The sequence below is a fragment of the Schistosoma haematobium genome, chromosome 7 (assembly GCF_000699445.3).
Source record: "Schistosoma haematobium chromosome 7, whole genome shotgun sequence".
NCBI classification, from domain to species: Eukaryota; Metazoa; Platyhelminthes; class Trematoda; order Strigeidida; family Schistosomatidae; genus Schistosoma; species Schistosoma haematobium.
In genome coordinates, this window is record NC_067202.1 from 17,369,812 (window position 1) to 17,387,789 (window position 17,978).

Consider the following 17,978-nt stretch of genomic DNA (forward strand, 5'->3'; position numbering starts at 1 on the left):
AAAAAACACACACAAAAAGAACCTATAGATAGAAACATAACAAATTCATTTGAACCTCTATTAACCTACTAGTGATATTGTTTATTCTTTCTTTAAAAGAACAAGATTATCATTGAAAACTTGATTAATTAATAATAATAATAATAATAATAATAATAATATAAGTAGTAATATATAAGTAGTAATAATAGTCCATTGTATTATGTATGGGATTGTACAAGATTGGCAAAAGGTTACCATTATTATTATTATTATTATTATTATTATTATTATTATTTGTATCTATGGCCAAATAACGCCTACGCATTTTTTTAAAAAATTCTTTAATTTGTTTGGTCGACATTTTCAACCAATCACAACAATCCATGATTGACCTTGAAATAGAAAACTATGCAAAATGATTTTATTCAAATAAATTAGACACATTTTCATTGTTTCACACAAAAAAAAGAAGACCATCTTAACCATAGTGATTATATTGTGAATTCATTATTGATTATTCATTGATAATCAATAAATCAATTAAATAATAAATCATTATTGATTCATTCATAAAATGGCACCAGGGAAATCATTAAATTTACGTGGTGGTTCAATTAGTCCAAGTGCAAAATCATATGAAACATCAGTGATTAAAGTTGGCGGTGAAATATTTGATCCAGATGGATATAGAATGGATGTGACTGTATGGTTTCGACATAGAAATGAAGCATTATATTGTAAGTAATAGAAAAAAAAAGATTTTCTTTTTATATATGATCTTAATTTTATTCTATACTGACAAGAAATGACTGTTAATTATATTAAATGTAATGGTTGAGATCATGAGTCAATTGAGGTACTGGATGGTCATTTCAACCGATTGTAGGACTACCTCAACAGTGTGTATCTACAACTTCGCCTCGTGAGATCCGAAATTAGGATCTATCAGTCTCGTGCGCGAACGCTTAAACTCGAGACTACTAGGCTGGCCGGCATCCAACGATGTTAACGTATAACTTCAACTAATCCACGAGATTGAATGACACATTTATCATTGTCTTCAGTGAGTTATTATCTCACACCAGACCCGGTTGAACTCCACTGTTTACAGCTTTTCGTCAGAACTCCTGGAAATACCTATTGAAGCCAATCACTAGTGAGCATATATTGATTAATATCAGGAGGGGTTTTGTGGATATTATGGTAATTATAATAGTTGAATTCATGAGTCAATTGAAGCCAGACCGTCATGGAACACCTGGAAACATTGGACGATTGTTTCGTCCTAGTGTTCTTCATGGTAATCTAGCTTCAATTGACTCATGATTCCAACCGCTCAAATGACTATAATATCCACAAAATCCGTTCTGATATTAGTTATATGTTTAAGAATTTGAATAGTTCATTTCTATTGAAAGTTTATGCTGATAATGCTTCTTGATCATATTATCAAAAGATAGAGAATGTTTGAGATGAATCCAATTGTGTAATTGGATTACTTTTTTTCTACTAAGGCATAAGTAAGGTAGAAAAACAAACTGGCTATTACACTGTCTCTACTTAAGCTTCATACTGTTTAGCATGACAATAAACTTTAAGCATTTTATATAAAATTTACTAACATTCGATTTTGTTAGTGTAAGATGATGGTTGGAGGTAGTCAACGGGAAACCCTACACCTAGGTTTCTTGTTATTTGGCACTCGTCCGTAGGGTTTACCTGTAAGCTTTGAGGAACTAATGCCCCCGTTTCACTCAGCTTCACAGTCAGAATCGTTACCAGGGGGCTATCCGAGCCGCGACCGACTCCTGTAGGACTGAAATCTATTCGCAATTGATTGATCACCGGGTAGTGATCAATGTCATGTGTGTCGGGTCCTTCTTAGTGCACATCGAATGCTATCGGCCAAGTTGACTATCTCCAACCACAATCTTGTCTCAACGTAGTGCACAAAATGTCGAGTCACCTAGACTAGTTGCCACAATGCAACATGGTCGATAGCATTCGACCTGCACTAAGAAGGACCTGACACACATGACACTGATCATCACCCAGTGAGCAATCAATTGTGAATATTGTTGGTGTCATGTACGCATAAACCAAATCCAAATAGATTATACATATGTATATTTATTTAGAGGGGATATAGATGATTTATGAAATATATTCAATCCTCCACTTGTATCTATTGTGTATTCTACAACTTAAACTGGTTGTGAACCATCTTTTATAATTTCTCTTGTGATCTCACAAGTATTCCGTAATCACTATGCTTTGAGCTTCCGAAAACTCCGGTCTTCGAGTGTCGACCTTAGCAATGCCCATGTGTTATCCCTTTACATACTACTTATAATCAATCTTGTAAATAGCATCCATAACATTAGTATATTCAAACAAACTGGAATATATAACCAAAGGATTTAGTTCAGCTATCAATATGTGACCAAACCATTAGAGATTAAAGCAAACATTAATATAAAGTTCACTTGGTATAGTTTTGGTTGAATCTTCCCATTGAGGTTTAAGACTGCAATTGATTAGTCACTTATTGGCATATATGAATCCTTGTGTGGATTGCCTCAATATTGCCTTCATTCACAAGCATTCTAAGCAAAGATGAATAATAGCTAGCGGTAGAATCCATGACGCGCGTTTAGTCCTCTTTGGGACTCCTCAGTTAGGACTTGAACCGAGTATAACTCGCCTCAAACGCCATCACGTTATCGATTCATCTACCGTGTCCTATAAAGTATAAAGATTTCACAGTTTTCATAATTACTTACAAGAACCATATAAATCACCATAAAGTACTTCTTTATTAATGACAATCACTGTATAAATTGAAAGTATTATTCAAAGATTGGATCAGTTAAATAGATTCAAGTATATAAGATTTCAACTAATCTATGAGATAAACATGCAATCTCAGTTGATAGTCAACGAATAAACGGTTTATTTATTAAAATAATATAGAAGAAATCATTGACTAGTTAGGTCTATAGGTGAAAAGCTACTTTCTTTTTTTCTATTAATTAAATATCAACATTAGATAGTAGTACTTGAAGTCACTAACTTCTAGTCTGAGTCATGTTGGTGGTAGATGCAGACTACTTGGTTGGGGTCCGCGTGACTATCGTAACCGATGGTTGGAGACTCTTGGTGATATGGCTCAGAATCAATTAGAATGGCGTCGGTGTATACACTCTCTGTCTTTCCTTAAACTAAGAGATTAAAATCGCTTCAAATCTTTCTTTATGCGTACTAATTCTTTCTTCCTGTACTATGTCCTTATATACAATCTTTCTTTTATATATTACCACCACCTCTGAATTAACTACTTTTACGAATCCGGTGTTCATCTTGTTGTGTTAATGGGGTATGGCAACTTGGGCCGATGCATATATATGCTTGGTCCTACGTTGTAGCTGACTTACTGACTGACTGACCGGCTGACTGATTGACTCTAAATTCAACTCTTCATTCATAATATTCAATAAACGGAATAATCTTATTGGTTAAACAATTTTATTGTTAAATCAATTCTTCGTTCATTATTTTAGGTTATCTTACAAATGAAAATAAAAATCTCTATTATAATGAACAGTAATGATATTTTACAATCATAGATCCAGTGTTGTATTAATCCAGATCGATATGTCTTGTCGATTGAATGCTACTTCTTATATCTGGTCATCACTGATTGTTATGTCGCAATCTTTTATCACTTATACTCGAAACGAAAGACCTCTGCAATTGCCACGACGCGAAAGTAAGAACACAAGGACTAGTATAAGTGATGATTTATTAACGTCAAAACACAACGACAACAACCAGATATAACAAGTAGCGTTAAATCGGCAAGACATATCAGTGGCAACGGGGATGGAATTCTTGGGGAGAATAAAATCGGTGTAGCGTTCATGTTCAGCTGTGCCAATTTTGCGTAACAGTACTTTGAACTTTGCGGTATCATCAAATTTTTCTAGGTCGACTTTGAATACATCTTCGTATTTCTTGAACCATAATTCAAATGTAACACCAGCCAAGCCATCAAAATGAAATTCATGGATAGAATTAATAGTATGGTTGACATGAGATTTGAACGGAACATCTGTAAGCCTCTTTTGATTTAGGTTCATTTACTAGGTTAGAGGTTCTAGAATACGAGTTGAGAACTGTTCGTAACCTTTTTCTTGACGCTCTAACAAGGCTTCAAATTGGGTAAAAGTAAATGACATCTTGATAAGTTAACCCCGACGCCAGTTGTTATATCTAGAGCTTATATTCTTAATATACTGCTTACGATTTGAGCACTAGAACGCTGGAACACTCTCAAGTTGTAAATGAGAAGACAAAAGACAAGTGAAAGGAATGCTGTTCCAAACAGTGTCAATTATGGTACAAAACTGTCAGATATTTATAGTTTTTAATAAGAACGAAATCATCATTATAGCCCTTCAATCCGTCTACAAGAGGTTATCAGCATTTGTCCAATAGGGAAGCTACATGTAGGGATTCTGAAATATTCTTCGACAAGACAATTGGATGGAATATCTTCGTTTGATATACAAACTTCATATACACAGTCCTTCAAGCGGTTACTGATTGAAAAGACTAAGAGTAGAGTAAGAAGTTCATTGTGACAAGGTGAATTATATACACAATGGCTGTCTTATGTATATAGGTATATATCCTTAGAGAATGAAGCGATTTATTGCCTAATAACATGCATTATGGTCTTTTCATTCAGTAACTTTTGACTAGCCCATTGGTACTTACTTACTTACACCTGTTACTCCTAATGGAGCATAGGCCGTTGACCAGCATTCTCCAACCCACCCGGTACTGGGCCATCCTTTCCAGTTCCGTCCACTTGTTATTCATTTTTCTCATGTCTATCTCCATTTCTCGACGTACTGTGTTATTTGGTCTTCCACTTCTCATCTTTTAGCCTTGAGGATTCCAAGTGAGAGATTGTCTTGCGATGTGGTTGTGTGCTTTCCTTAATGTGTGTTCTATCCACTTCCGGCGCTTCTTCCTGATTTCTTTCTCCGCTAGAATTTTGTTTGTTCTCTCCTACAATAGGTTGTTGTTGATAGTGTCTGGCCAACAGATCTGAAGTATTTTGCGTGGATAGCTATTAATAAACATTTGTATCCTTTGGATGATAGCTTTCATAGTTTCCCAGGTTCCCGCCCCATAACAATCTTAGAACTTTCCCATATATGTATATGTATATATGCATATATATTTGTACTGGTTTTAGCATATTGATTATTTCCTAATCAATAACAGAATCGTTTTGTTACACATTCTATCAGTAGCCAATGATGAATTGGTTTGTTTTATTAAACAAAAACATTGACCATGATTTATGGTTGTTGGTTCAGAAACAACAACAAAAAAAAGGAATTCGAATCTTTAAACAATCTTATAATGTTAGATGGTAAAGTGTTTCCAAAGTTACTAATTGCATAGTATCCTATCGGTTAGCTAGTTTTCATTTGTTCAATAAAGTGAATTATAGTCATCCAATATTGTACAAGAAATACATAATACATTAGTACAAGGAGATACTAAATGTATATGAGCCACAATGTGTTATTTGATTTGTGTGTGGGCTGGGATATTGTTTGGACACTCACATTGAAGTAGATGAATTTCTTAAGGGGCCCATAACCTGAACCTTTCTCCCAAAAGTATGATCCATAAGGCAGTAGAGTAAAGTTAAGAGATGTAGTCTTATGGTAGCCGATGATCAACAATTGGTTCATACATCATTTGTTCCCTTATGATTTTGGAGCCAATGTGAACGATTGGTTTTGGCATCAAAATTTTCCAACTCTCCTTGGTTAAATCGTCAGACATTCGATTTTCGTCATCTCAATGCCGTGAACAACCCCTCCTCACCACAAGAAGACAATGAATAGGATTTCTTTGGTAGTGGGTATGTACGTAGGCATGGCTATATGAGAGCATTTCAAGAAGGAGAGCGAACTTTCCCCACCATTGACTGTACCAGGTCATTTCAATACTTTCTAGTTGTATAATTGTTAAAGTTATTGACTAATTTAAATGGAACAATTGAACAATCCATTCCAGTTAATGTATAAAGATAATCATTTATTAGCATAGATATATAGATATGCAAACAAATGAAGTATATGTATTGTACTACTGTAATTGAACTAATAACAAGTAAATCAATCACATGTTCCTTTATTTCTATGTAATTAAAGAGAGAGAGAGAGAGAGGAAGGAAGGAAGGTATCAAGCAAGTATCAAGTGTTCCTTGTTTATCTTCTTTTATAAATTTGATATTTCCTTTTATTAATAATAAATATACTACTGGTTATTGATAAGAAAAAACAAACAAAAACAATTTCATACTGAATATACATTCAATTACACATGATCAATAATCATGTGATGATAAAGGATTGCACAGTAGGATTGAATATTGAACATTGAACATTGAATGAAAGCGCGGTATTTAATTTCACTGTTGTTTTTGTTTGGAAAATAAAGAAAAAAAGATAGTTCAAATTCAATATTTCATAATAGAAACTTATTCGGCTATCTTTATTATAAACAAATCTATACTAATATAATAGGAAATTAAGGGTAATTGAATAACCTACTATACTAAATAACATTTGATTATATAGTATATTTAGCTACATATACATTCATCAGTATGAGGTTATGGATATTATTGTGTTTTTGATTGAGATCAAGGAACCGATTGATGTTAGATCATCATTGAAAACATGGATTTACTGGACGGCTGTTTCGTTCTATTGTAGGATTCCTCCACAGTGCTTATCTACGATCCCCTTCGTAGGATTTAAAGTTAGACAATAACACTGTTGAATGCCCGGCTCAATAGTCTATAGGCTAAGTGTATGCGTGTGTGACCAAGTACCCTGGGTTCGAATCCTGTAAGCGGTATCGTGGATGCGTACTACTGAGGAATCCCATAATAGGATGAAATGATCGTCCAGTGCTTCCAGGTTTTCGATGATGATCTAAACATCAATCAGTTGATGATCTCAATCAAAATGACATTTAGTTTGCTTTCCATTTTTTTTCACACAATCATTACTTTGAAAACTAAACAACATAAAAGAAGATTGTTACTAGTGTACATCTATGCATAGATAGATAGATATACTTTAAATACCGTTATATAGTGTTGTATCTGAATAATTCATAGATCATCACATAGTTAACATGTTTATCAAGTTATAAGTTGAAGAATGTAAACAATAACAGAAGCATGAAACCATCATCATCATCACCATCATCAACATCAACGTCAACAACAACAACAACAACATCATCATCAACATCATCATCCTTATCATCATCAGATTCTGATTTCCGACTATTTACTAATTTCATCAATGTATGATATTCTTTCTGCCTATATTTCCACTTCACTTCACTTCACTTCATTCACATGTCTGTTTTCATTGTAACATTTTTAATCATATCCGTACACCAATAAGAATGTTTTAGTTCTATATGTGCCTAAATGATCAATACTTTATTTGGGATCGATAAATTCAGTGCTGAAATCAACCTCTATCCATGTGAAATCCTTTAAAACAAATAATAATCATAATAATCATTATTGAAAGTAATTAGTCCCTTTTAGATAAATATCAATAAACCAACTAAGATAAATGGAATTGATCTAATTACACATCTATACTGGTCAGGATATTGAATTGAAAGTTCAGGTAGAAATCACTTAGAGATTAATTAAGTAAATTCAAGATTATGACAAATTAATATCAGAAAGGGTTTTTGTGAAGATTGTAGTCATTTCAATCGTTGAGATTATGAGGAAGTACTGGACAGACGTTTCATCCTATTGTGGGACTCCTCAACAGTACGCATCCATAACCCCGCCTCGCGAGGTTCAAATCCAGGACCTATTAGCCTTGCGCACGAGTGCTTAACCAATACACCACTGATTGGGTCGGTATCCAACGATGTTAATGTATAACTTCAACTATTCCAAGAACTTGAGTGACACATGTCACATCAGTGAGTTACGAATGACAAATTGTTTTTTCTACACATAAGGGAGTGATGGTGATGGTTAAAATTTACGAATAACCAAGGCTTCTATAAACCTAAGAATTTGTCCTTGATAGTTCCTATACAAAATTTTTGAATCTGTATTGATGCCAATTACTGTGTTCTGTTTTAGCTATGTGTTTTGCTATCGATAAACATGATTATCTATATCCTATATGGATTGAATCATTTGATATTAACTGATTGTGAAACCATTTAGGGACATATTGTATGGCGCTTGACTGTATTGTTTGATTACTCTTTCCTATGTATGTATGTCCACAGAACGTAGCTAACATATTAAAAACCTCCCACGAAAAGGCCAGCCTCAAGCAGTTGTCCCTTGGGCTCTGCGGTCACGCTCCCAGGTCGTTAAGGCCAACATTAATCCAACTTCCTTTTCAGATTCCTCGAGAAATACCCTTCCATGGTGTGGGCAGCCAAGAAGTGACATCAGCTCTCATACCCATAATAGCACACGATGTCCGCAGAAATATATAAATTCGTAAATGCAATGAGATATGACGTAATCATTTGTAGATTGCCTAGGTCTATTCGGAATCATGGGTTTGATCTTTTCAATCACAATTAATTTAATAGCATAATAGGTTTTCTTGATGGCTACTATCTATCTCTGTCTTGAAACTATTCTATTGAATTCACCTCTATATGGTAGATAGATATAAAAAGAAATTTTCTTGGGAACCGAAGTCATGAACTGACTTCATACAAATTACACTTAACATCCATTTAACAACAGGAATGAACTAAACACAAATGGATATTCACTTTCATACCAAAGACTAAAGTCAGGAGCTACATACCTCGTTGCATAAACTTAATCGTTATACCGTTGAGTTACCAGTGAAATGACGAATTCAAGTTTAAAAAAAAGCTATTAAAGGGGGGGGGTAGGAGAAACATTATTTTTACATCGTATACAAAGAATAAGAAATTGTTGTATTACTTTTGGCTATAAAATGACTTAAGGGATTATTATTGTTATAAATTGTTCGAATTCAATTAGTAAATGATAATGTACCTATTGATTTAAGATGTAAATGACCAAGTATTGTAGTATGTGCTACTAATGTCAACAGATATAAGTAGTATGCACCATCATCAGTCGAAAGTGAAATGCCTAGTGGTAGAAGGTTAAGAATATCGAATAGACGAGATCAAGAACAAAGAATGATTGGTGTGAAAACGAAAGATCAATCAAGTCTGAGACAGTTGACTGACACTTTACAAATGAAGTATTTACTGTATGGTTCACAGATTTGTGTTTAAGTACATTTGGTTTTAATTTAAACAGTTGAGATCATAAGTCAATTGAAGCTAGACCATCATGGGAAACTTGAAAGCACTGAACGACCGTTTTGTCCTAGTATGGGACTCCTCAGCAACCTCAAGTGGTGTCCGTCAAGGCTGTCCACTTTCCCCATTTTTGTTTAACTTCATCATAGATCTACTGATGGAAATAACTTTCTTGTCGACTGAGTTCTCGGGTATTGGTCTCCATCCAGGAGGTCCACTTATCGACTTAAAATACGCAGATGACATAGTCCTGTTTGGTGAAGACGCTGACAAAATGCAGAGTATTTTGGTAGCACTAAGCAACAATGCCAGAATGTTTGGAATGCGCTTCTCTCCCTCTAAATATAAGTTGTTGCTTGAGGACCGGTCTGCGTCAACACCTGAACTAAGGATAGAGAGCGAAGTAGTCGAACGCGTTGACAATTTCACTTATCTTGGAAGTTTGATCAGCCTTAATGGGTTGGTGTCTGACGAAATCTCAGCACGGATTCGAAAAGCACGTTTGGCTTTCGCCAACTTACGTCACCTATGGCAAAGGCGAGATATCCGTCTATCAATAAAAGGACGAGTATACTGCGCGGCAGTCCGTTCTGTTTTACTTTACGGCAGCGAAACATGGACATTAAGAGTAGGAGGCACTCGTAAGCTATTAGTATTTGACCACAGATGCCTTAGAAATATTGCTGGCATCTGCTGGGATCACCGGGTAATTAGTAGTGAGGTTAGACGTAGGGTATTAGGGAATGATGATGGTAAATCAGTTGATGAGGTTGTGAATCTTCATCGATTGAGATGGTTGGGCCACGTGTTACGTATGCCTGAACACCGTTTACCACGACGTGCAATGCTATCCGGTATTGGAGATGGTTGGAAGAAAGTTAGGGGCGGCCAAACCAAAACGTGGCATCAGTGCCTGAAGACACTAACTTCTAGTCTGAGCCATGTTGGTGGTAGATGCAGACTACTTGGTTGGGGTCCGCGTGACTATCGTAACCAATGGTTGGAGACTCTTGGTGACATGGCTCAGAATCGATCACAATGGCGTGGGTGAATACACTCTTTGTCTTCCCTTAAACTAAGAGATTAAAATCGCTTCATATCTTTCTTTCTACGAACCAATTCTTTCTTCTTGTACTATATTTCTATATGCAATCTTTCTCTTATATATTACCACCTTTGACCTAACCACTGCTATGAATCCAGTGTTCATCTTGTTGTGTTAATGAGGTATGGCAACCTGGACCGATGCACATATGTGCCTGGTCCTACGTTGTAGCTGACTGACTGACTCAGCAGTGTGCATCCACGACCCCGCCCCGCTGGATTCGAACCCAGGACCTATGTGACTCACGCTAACCGCTTAACCAACTAGACCACTGGTTGTCTCCACTTGTGTTCTCGTTCATTACAGTATGACTTCATTGAAATCTTTTTTTTAAAAAAAGAATAAGTTTCAGCATAAGTGAATATTGACTTTGGTTGTATTATTAACCTTGAAATGCTAAGAAATTGGTTAATTGTCATTGTATATTTCTTGGCCGAATGGTTTGTGTAGTGACATTTAACCCGTTTAGTTTCTTACATAATCAGAGTATGACTTATATAATCTTAACATTGTGCCACAATAATGACGTATTGTACAGTATGAACAGCCTAATGTTCAGCCTAACCTTGCCGGTTGAATCCAGAACACCGAACCAGCTTCCACTGTGCGAATCGTTTATTTCAAACATACTTGGTTTATATATCAACCAAACAGACCTCAACGCACGATAAAATAGGAATTAACATTTATACAAGATCAGGTCACAAGGTGGCTGTGAACGCGGGAGACTGTAATTAATAAACAGGGTATCCTTAAGGATAGTAAATCGTATAATAATGGTCTATAAGCCAAAATAAAGCCTATAATAAGAGGAATATAGATTTATGTAATCTAGTTACTGAATAGTTATACGATAAGAATATATCATAGATTGAAATCATGAGTCAATTGAAGCTAGACCATCATGGACGAAACGGACGTCCAGTGCTTTCAGGTTTTCTATGGTGGTCTAGCTTCAATTGACTCATGAATTCAATCAGTGAGATTCCTAAAATCTCCACAAAACCCCTTCTGATAATAATCATCCGCTCACTAGTGACTGACTTCAAGAGATACCCTTGGAGTTCTAGTGAGAAGCCGTTAACAGTGGAGTTCAACCAGGTCTGTTGTGAGATATCTACTCACTGAAGACAATGGTGTACGGTGGTGCAACTTCGTGGATTGGTTGAAGTTAGACATTAACACCGTCAGATGCCGGCCAGCTCAGTGGTCTAGTTGGTTGAGCGCCTAGCGCGAGACTGATAGATCCTGGGTTCGAATGTCGCGGGGTGCGGGATCGTGAATGCTCACTGCTGAGGAGTCCTATACTAGGACGAGACGGCCGTCCAGTGCTTCCAGGTTTTCCATGGTGGTCTAGCTTCAATCGACTCATGATTTCAATCAATGAAATTTCTAAAAATCTCCGCAAAACCCCTTCTGATAATAAGAATATGTGTATAATATTAGTCCATTAATAGCTCTTTAAAGTTATTCATAACTTAATCTCCGGTAGGATATAACAGTATGGTACTATATTTTGATCATAAATAAATGAAACAGAACTTCAAGTAGATAAGAGTTTAAGTGTAAAGGTTGTTGTTGGGAAGATCCAGAAAAGTCGCTGAAAATATTAAGAAGCATCTTATTCGATCAGAATTCAACAGAACTTTTTTTGCCAGAAACATCTAGAAAATGAAAAGTCACATGTCAAGTTTCTGATTAGATGATCACCTATACTACTACTACTACTACTACTACTACTGCTACTACTACTACTACTACTACTGCTACTACTACTGCTACTACTACTACTACTACTACTACTACTACTGCTACTACTACTACTACTACTACTACTACTACTACTACTACTACTACTACTGCTACTACTACTACTACTACTACTACTACTACTACTACTACATTCAGTACCGTTCCAGAATTTTCCGGAAGCCCAAACTCATCTAAAATACATCAACGAGCATTGTATTGAAGTGTGTTTCCCATATTTCACGCCTTTTCTCTTGTATTCAAGTCTCTGTGTAATTCTAACCTATCGGTTACTAGAACAGTATAAGAACTGAATCTAAGCGTTCAGTTAGCAAGACTTATCTGTGTAAAAGAACACTGTAAATATATTTCATTGAAAGAAACGATCGGAATCTAACTTATTATTTCTTGATTGACATTTTCTTCAAATGATCATAATTGAAATATTATTGATTATTTTATAGTTGTAGTTAATGGTTCATTGTTCTAGAGATTAAGTTGCCTTGGCATTTAAATCATAAACTGAATTATGTTAAATATTGAACTCTAAGATGTAGGCACATCCAGCTGACGAGCCCCAGACAGGACGAAACACGTGTCTTGAATTCTACTGCTAGACACTATCCTACTTTAGTTACAATACTTGTGAATGAAGACAATATCAAGACAATACACACAGAATGTACATATGCTAATAAGAGACTGATCAATTGTAGGCCTAATCATCAATGGAAAGATTTAAACAACCAATATGATAACGAATATCCAATAGGTTTTTAAATTTATTTGTTTACAATTTCAGAATTGATTCTTTTCATGATCAAATTGTTGTTTCAGTTACAAATATATCATACAAGTTCATTCAAATCTGTCATAAGTTCTATTTTAAAATCAATGTTCTTTATCCTTCTGCCTCTTTTGAATATTCTAATGGATGATATATGTATAACAGTAGTAATGAAATTGCTCTGGTACGGTCGAGGGTGTGAAGAGTCAACTCTCCTTATCCAAATACACTCATATGACCATGTGTATACAAACACTGTCAAGGAAAGTCCTACTCAATAACTTCTCTCACCACCGGTGTTGATTACGAAATCGATACGACGAAAAGCAAATATCCGGTGTCTAAACTGACTAGGTGGATATGAAGAATCCACTTAGGGCAGTAGGAATACTTCTATTCTTAACCAATTGTCCACATGAGCTCCAGGATCATGAATGAACAAATGATGTATGAATCAATTGTTAGTCACAGAATACCATGCAACTGCATCTACTGACATTGCTCCACTAACTTGTGGATTAGACCTTTAGGTGAAAGGCTCTTGGTGTGCGCTCCCTCCCTCCGAAGAAAACCATCTGTTTCGGTTTGGGTATTCGGGCAGATGACTTGTGTAGCTCATATATATTCGGTGCCCCATTTTACCAATATTTATGTATTCAAATAAATAAGTAAACATAATACTATCTAAAATTATTCCCTTTAATTTACCATGAGCAGAATCTTAATTATGCTAAATGTGTGCCAGTTATCATTGATAACATTACTATAATTTTTTTAAGTCAGCCAAAATCCAACATACATAATGTTCGATTTTAGTTTAGTGATCTGTGGGTATTATGCTCACGGTAATACTTGAAGTTTAAATGGTTTGAATTATTTTTTTCTGGTTAGCGTTTTTTTAGCGAGTTAGTTTTCTACGGGATAGGGTCGCTAACCCCATGCCCAACCCTCCTCCTTTACCCGGGCTTGGGAACGGCAGTAACTCTAGAAGACCTACAGTCGGAGTTGAGTGGAACTCATCACTGTACATCAACTTCATTGATTATGGAAAGACATTTGACAGTGTAGAAAGGAGAACGTTATGGAAACTTCTTCAACACTACGGAGTTCCTGAGAGGATTGTCAAAATTATCCAGAACTCATACGACGGACTACAGTGCAAGGTTGTGGATGGAGGACAGCTGACAGACGCATTCCAAGTAAGGACCGGAGTCAGACAAGGCTGTTTACTCTCTCCCTTCCTCTTCGTCTGGTGGTCGACTGGATTATGAAGACCTCGACATCTGAGGGGAAACATGGAATACAATGTACAGCTCAGAATCAAATAGACGATTTGAACTTCGCAGATGACCTAGCCCTCCTATCGTATACACATGAACAAATGCAGATAAACACAGCCAGTGTAGTAGCAGTCTCTGCATCAGTAGGCCTCAACATACACAAGGGGAAAATCAAAGTCCTCAAATACAACACTGAGAAACCAATCCAACCACAATTGATGGCGAAACTCTGGGAGTTGTAGAACCCTTCACATACCTGGGAAGAATTGTCGATGAACAAGGAGGATGAGTTGAAGACGTAAAGGCGAGGATCGGCAAAGCAAGGGTCGCATTCCTACAATTGAAGAACATATGGAACTCAAAACAACTGTCTGTCAACCAATATCAAAGTGAGGATCTTCAATATGAACATCAAGGCAGTTCTACTGTACGGAGCTGAAACTTGGACAACTGCAACAACCACAATCAAGAAAGTACAAGTATTTATAAATAGCTGTCTACGCAAGATACTCAATATTCATTGGCCAGATACCATTAGCAACAGCCTTCTGTGGGAGAGAACAAACCAGATTCCAGCTGAAGAAGAAATTAGGAAAAGACTATGGGAATGGATAGGACATACATCACGCAAATCATCGAACTAAATCACGAGGCAAGTCCTAACTTGGAATTCTGAAGGAAAGCGGAAAAGAGGAAGGCCAAAGAATACATTACATCGGGAAATAGAATTAAATATGAAAAGGATGATTTATAACTGGAAGGAGCTGGAAAGGATTGTTGAGGACAGAGTTGGATGGAGAATGCTGGTGAGCGGTCTATGCTCCTTCGCGAGGAGTAACAGGCGTAAGTAAGTAAGTATGTAATACTTGAAGTTCACAAGTTCAATTCTATGTAAAAGTCGTATATACTTTTTGGTAAAAGATTCAAAAGTAACAGTGATTAGGCAATTATCTAATGCTCTTCACTTTAGTCATCTCAATTAATGCCAGTATAAGATAAAATCTAACGTGACAGTTATCTTTGTTAATTTCATACATTCGTGATACTTATCCCATAATTAAGTGACAATCTTTTGACATTAGTTCTAGAACTTCTAAAGCAAAGAATATACACGAGACTAGAGTGTTTTAAAATCAATGTATTTGAATCATTTCTCTTGAACAATGAAACCATAACCGAATGATCAGTGCTAAGGATAGCACAAGGTTACATGGTAGAAATGATGAATTAGTTAAGGATATAGAGAATCAATGTCAAATCAATTAGCTTGGCCATGTATATTGTACAGACTGATTTATCTCCTTTCTTGATAAATAACAGTGGCTAACATAATAACAGCTTGAAATAAATCTGTTGGTCGCCTGATCAAAACAAGTGATCGACTGACATAATCTTATTTATTTACTTATTTATACCTGTTAAAATCCTCGTGGAGGAGCATAGGCCACCCACTAGGATTCTCCATCGAACTCCGTCTTGGACAATTGTTTTCATTTGTCTCCAGTTTTTATTCATCCTTTTGTTGTTTGCTTACAATTCCCAAAGCAATGTGTTTTTTTTGGTCTTCCTATTTTTCATTCGTCTTCATGAACTAATAAATTCACTGACTATCAAACCAACCAGTGTCTGGATGTAACTATCGATGGTTTACGATGTACGACTTTAAGTGAAACTGCTCGAAATCAGTAACAATTAGGTGTATTTATTCATTCTTCACAAAGTATTTTGAGTAAATATTGGCACATCTTCGAACTACTTCATATGAAAATCTTAATAAGATTTTGATACTACTTACAAAATAAATAGTAGCTATATGAAAAATAAAAACAAAACTACCGAAATCTAGGTTCTGATACATTACAGTCTTCAACTTTCTTGTGGTTACTTAACAGTTCCCAACATGTAAATATCGATCCCAATCAGCTAGTCCCTAACCACTTATGGGAATATCTAAATATAGTTTAATTCTCGGTAAAATTTGAATTATTTTTCTGGTAATCGTTTTTTTAGCGAGTTAGTTTTCTACGGGATGAGGACGCTAACCCCATGCCCAACCCTCCTCCTTTACCCGGGCTTGGGACTGGCAGTAACTTTAGAAGAGCTACAGGCGGAGTTAAAGCCACACGGAAACCATACTTAGATGGGTTGTTCTATCTCAATACTAAAACTACTGGATACGACATAATTAATTCTTGAAGGTAGCAACATACGAAACAAAATAACCTTAATCGCAAAGAGTCCGCAAACATCATTGAATCAGAAAGATCACAGTTTAAAGGTTAATAGTGTAACCTTTTACGGCGACAATGTGTTTTTGGGAGCGGCCTATGCTCCTTAACGAGGAGTAACAGGCGTAAGTAAGTAAGTAAGTAAGTAAGTCTCAGTAAAATTCTTGTAATATGATTAGTGGTCTTAAGTGAGTGTAATCAATCAATTAGAGCATATGACACCTACTCAATAAATGACATTGTAGATTATGACGAATAGGAAAGGAAGTAGAAAAGTTCACTTAGACATTTCGATGGTTAAAAAAAACAAGTATCGAACTTTCCATAAAACCAATAACTTCTAAGTTCGAGTCCTATTCGAGATCATGGATCGGTAGCCTTGTTCAGTAACTAATAGTCTCCGTATATTTTCCAATTTCATCATATTGCGTAATCCCGCAAGTAGGATCGTGGATGTGCACTGCTGAGGAGTCCTACAATGAGACGAAACGGCCGTCCAGTGCTTCCAGGTTTCCAAAGATGGTCTAACATCAATCGGTTCATGATCTCAATCCAAAGTGAGAAAATGTCTGATTTTTTTTGTGTGTTATTTAACTAAAATCTTATCTTGAATTACACTTTGTTATTGATTTTTCACTTTCAACTTGTCACATTCTTGTCATGTTATGATCGGTATGATAGATGTTCATTTGCTATTTTTGCTTAGGTTCAAATCATGAATCAACAGTCTAAGTTAGATCATTATCGAAAACCTGAAAGCACTGAACGGTCATTTTGTCCTAGAATGAGACTCTTCAACAGCGAATACATACAATTCAGCATACGGAACTCCAACCGGAGATCTTCAATCTCATGCTTAAGCACTTAACTTCTAGACCACTAAGTTGTCTATACATATTTCTATATTTATATGACAGATATAAGATACTACTAATTTTGAAACCCCATTTAAGTTTTAACAGCTTCTAAAATGTGATACTCGATGAATGGTTAATAAAAACGGTGAAAATCTTCAACTAATTGTCTACTTAAAAGGATGTTTATGAAGTATTTGATTGATTTTGATCTTATAGGAAGACAATTGCTCATGAAGGTTACATGGAATAAGTTCTTATTAGCTTAGAAGTGTTCATATAGAGTAATAATGTTCAATGCTAAACAATAACGTTTATTCATGAAGATAATTGATGAGAAAACTGAACAGAAGTCAATTGTATGTAGTGTTTCAGAATTGAATTTAAAATATCAAATGATTTTACTTACTTACATACGTCTATCACCCCCTCATAGAGGAGTACAGATCTCTTAACAGCATTCTCTATCAATCTCTGTTCTGAGCAAACGTTTCCAATTATTATTCATCCTTTTCATGTCTGCTTCCAATTCTTGACACAGTGTGTTCTTTGGCCTTTCACTTTTCTGTTTCCCTTCAGGAAATTACA

At 35.7% G+C, this 17,978-nt stretch overlaps 1 protein-coding gene across 1 annotated transcript in view; it reads left to right on the forward strand.

Moving 5' to 3' along the window:
• Positions 1–433: 433 nt before the first annotated feature.
• Positions 434–17,978, forward strand: part of TNS1_4 (Tensin 1) — a 116,973-nt gene continuing 99,428 nt past the window's right edge. The window contains exon 1 of the mRNA XM_051218130.1: positions 434–719. The gene's annotated coding sequence lies outside the window, so the exon portion shown is untranslated. The remainder of the gene's footprint in view (positions 720–17,978) is intronic.